We start from the raw sequence: 4,369 nt of genomic DNA on the forward strand, positions 1-4,369 counted from the left end.
ACTGATAGACCCATCTCTTCCTCCAGCCATACTTTTAAGAACTATTGATCTAGATTTTAAAAAGCAGCAGCCGTGCAGCATTAGTTCCCTCCTCCTAGGACAAGAACAACCTCTGAATTGGAACCAGCCCCCAAGTCTTGGCCGCTGGCAGGAGAGAGACAAGATGGACTAGTGTCCATTCTTGTTCTGTCGTGGGGCTCTAGAAATGTCAGTAGTACCACTGCCACCACACCCGCTGCCCACTACCCACCACCCCTGCCCTCTAAGCGCAGACCCAGAAGGCAAGAGGAATGTTGACCTCAGAGCTCCATCCTCGAACCTGACCTTGGGGCTAAGGATGCAGCCTGCTTCTTTCCCCCTGGAATGCACTTCCCCAGCTGGAACACCCTTACCCATTCTGTCTAGAACACCTTCCTCTTCACCACCCGCCAGTCAGGTGGTCACACCCCACACCACCACCATCACCACCACCCCACACACATTTTCTCCCTATTATTAAAGATTTTTTTGTTGAATGAGCTCTCTCCCACTAGACTGGACTGTCAGCTCCTTGAGGTCAGAGACTATGTCTGAGTCATCTGTGTCACCAGGGCCTGGTACTGAGTCATGCAGGCTGGTGACTGTTAAATGACTAAGTGAGTGGGTGAGGGGAAGAAGCAATGCCAGGACAGCTCCAGGGCTGAACTAGGCCCACCTCTGCCCTTGATCCCTCTACATCTTGAGGGAGCTTCTCCAAGCTGGGTGACATTATGAGAAAGCTGCCATTCTCCGGGCCTCCCAAATTTTCTCTGACTTCCTTCCTCCTGCCTGAGTCAGACGCCCCTTCCTTAGTGTGGAGTCCCAGGCTGGTGTGAGCCTGGGCCTGAATAGAGATGCCAAAGTAAACGGCGCCCCACCATCCCTCTGACAGTAGGGAGGGAGCCAGGAGCGTTTGGGGGTGGGGATGGGAAGGATCTGCCACCTGCTGGGAGTCCCACCCCTCTCCCTGAAGGAGTCACCTCTGTGCTTGGGAGAATTCTCATGAGGCACAGAAGGGCAAGAAAGGGCACCTATGCTCCACCAAAGCCTCAGTATGGGAGCTTGGTACCCATTTCGTTTTCATTTAGAATTTGTTGCCAATTATTATGCATGTAATTAATACACTTGGTAAAATTGTCAAACACTACAAAAGGATATCAAGTATAAAAAGACACACCACCCTCTGAAATCCACCCTTAAGTTCATCAGGTGGTTGCCACTTTCAGTAGTTTATCCTTTATTCATCATCTTCAGACAAGATCTCTTAACTACCTGCCATAAAGGTGAGAAAGTTATAGCATATAGTCTTCCCTTTCTCATCCCTGAAATGCCTTTAATTTTTGTTAGTTACATTATTTTTTTATACAGTTTTAAACAGGGTATCGTATTTAAATGCTGTTTTATAACAGTACGGTATTAGTCAGCCAAAGGGGTGCTGATGCAAAACACCAGAAATTGGTTGGTTTTTATAAAGAGTATTTATTTGGGGTAGAAGCTTACAGATACCAGGCAATGAAGCATAAGCTACTTCCCTCACCAAACTCTATTTCCACATGTTGGAGCAAGATGTCTGCCGATGTCTGCGAGGGTTCAGGCTTCTTGGGTTCCTCCCTTCCAGGGTCTTATTTCTTTCTGGGTCCAGCATTCCTCTCTTCCTGGGGCTTGCTTCTCTTTCCTCTGTGTGCTTACTTCCCGGGGCTCCAGCTTGAGGCTTCAGCATCAAACTCCAACATCAAAAACCCTAACTCTGTCCTTTGCCATGCCTTTTATCTGTGAATCCCCTTGGTGAGTGGGGACTCAACACGCTAATGATGTGGCCCAATCAAAGCCCTAATCATAACTTAATCATGCCCAGGTACAGACCAGATTACAAACATAATCCAATATCTAATTTTGGAATTCATAACCATATCAAACTGCTACAGTAACTAAGCTTCCCCTGCTATGGATCAATTCAAAAAATTAAAAAACTGGTAAATAGTATTTACAATATGATGGTGAAGTAAATAGTATTCTCTATAGAAGTGAGTAGTATTATTGGACCAGGGTCATTAAAACTTTGCCACTGGAAGGAATATTGAAGAACCTGATAATCATTTTTCCCCTTGTTTTCTTCATTTCTTTCTGGTCTTACTTAACTGTCACTCGTTCTCATATCCCATATGTTCATTTTTGGATTTCTAATCCAACAGCAAGTACTGTCATTTCTACCTCCAATAATATCATGAATCCATTTTCTCTGCCACCATTTCGGTCCCTCATCCCTCGCCTGGACTACTGTCAAAGCCTCCCTTTTGAAAAATAAAAATTAAACTTCACCACCCCATCCAAATCCTTTCGTAGTTACCATTTGTTTAGAATAAAATTTAAAATCCTTGCCTTGACCTACACGTTCCTACATGATCTCACTTTTGCCAATCCCTCAAATCTCAGTTCATACCCATTCCCTCTCCTTTCAGTTTTCAAATAAACGTAGCTTCTACCTCAAGCCATGTGAACATGCTTTTCTTTCTGGCTGGAAAGCGCCTGTTCATTCGTTTAAGAAGCAAGTTTTTGCGCAACCACCTGTGCCAAGCACTGCTCTAGGTGAGTTTTCCAAATTGGGCTGTGTGGACCTCAGAATAGAAGACATTCCAAGGCTCCATGGGCCTGGATTCCTACTGGGAATCCATTTCCAGACGACAAAATTTTGTATATTCGTTTCTAAAATGGATTTGCCTGCAAAGTCTGTTTGTCCTTCCACAAGGAAAGGCGCTCTCCAATTGCCCGGGGTGTTAAATTCCCAGAAACTGAACAAGGTACTTTTCAAGAATGTATTTCTGTTGAAAGCAAGCCCCTGAACACTAAGCAAAGGGAGCTAGTAAAAAGGTGGCCCTCTGTTCCTGCTTATCTTGAAGATGGAGGTCTATTTGTCCATCTATTCATCCATCCATCCATCCATTCCTCCCTCCACCCATCTCCGAATTTAGAAGAACATGACACCAGGCATATGAATTAACATATTTATTTGATTTTTTTAAATGAAGACAGGGTTTTTAAAAATAGAAAGTAAATCCGATTTAGATGACTTATTTGACAAACTAGCTTTGCCAATTTATGAATATGGTAAACATTTTTCAAAATTCAATGAGCTAAATCTGTGGTTCCAAAGTTTTGATAATACATTGGGAACACTTACACAAGAAACAACATGCAGGAATATAATACATTGCCACTACTGAAAATTCTAGTAAGATTTTTCAGATGCCAACTTAAAAAATCTACCTTGGGCTATGAATTTTAAAAATTCTTTTATGGGGCTGTGATGGTTAGGCTATTGTGTCAACTGGGCCAGGTAATTGTGCCCAATTGTTTGGTCAGGCAAGCACTGGGTTAACTGTAATACAAGAGCATTTATGGACTTTAGTCACCATTAACTTTACTGCAATGGTAAACCATAGGTAGCTATTACAATTATATCAATCAGGGAGATTGCCATCAGCAACAAGTGATGCTTTAGCCAATCAGTGGAATGCCTTAAAAGGGGAAGTCATTCCAGGACTGAGTGAGAATTTTCCAGCTTGTCTTTGGACAGCCAACGTCTCCCAGAACTCCAGTCAAGAACCTTCACTGGACTTTCATTGGAGCCCCTGGTTGCAGCCTGCCTGCGGAACCTGGACTTGTGCATCCCCATGGTCACGTGAGAGAGACTCATAAAATTGCATACTATTGACAGATTTTCTCTTGTTGATTCTGTTTTCCTAGAGAATCCTAATATAGGGGCACACAAGCAAAATTTTTCACAGATCACACTTAAGGTTCTTTCTCTCTCAGAACTTACATCCCAAGTTAGCCGCCTAAAATTTTAACTCAAACATTACCGGGACCTGACACAAATCACTATTACCTTCCTGGTAATTAAACTATCCGAGACTGTTATTTTATTTTTCTGTCTCCTATATCTAGCCACTCTAGAAGTAACCTCCATGAAGCCAGGAAGCTTGTTTGTCTTGTTTTCCTCGTACTCCCAGAACCCAGAGCTCGCATATTCATGTGTACAGTAAATGCTTGTTAAATAAACGAAATGGTTAGTTCTGTGCTCCTTTCTCAGAGGGGCAAACTGAGGCCCTCTAGAGATAGACGCTGTAGGGAAGTGCCTCTCTCCAAGTCAGTCCAAGGCCCGGGCAGCTTTAGTCCAACTCTCAGTTCCTCTCCCCTTTCCCCAACCTCGGAATCCACCCAGGGCTATAGCCCGCGACCGGGCAGAGACTTCCCCCCGCGGATTCTCCACGCAGTGATGGCTGATTCCCGCCGGGGGGCAGCAGAGGAGACAATACCCAGCCCGTCCCGGGACGGGGGCTTGGAGGGGGTT

The sequence above is a fragment of the Dasypus novemcinctus genome, chromosome 2, assembly GCF_030445035.2.
Source record: "Dasypus novemcinctus isolate mDasNov1 chromosome 2, mDasNov1.1.hap2, whole genome shotgun sequence".
Lineage (NCBI taxonomy): Eukaryota > Metazoa > Chordata > Mammalia > Cingulata > Dasypodidae > Dasypus > Dasypus novemcinctus.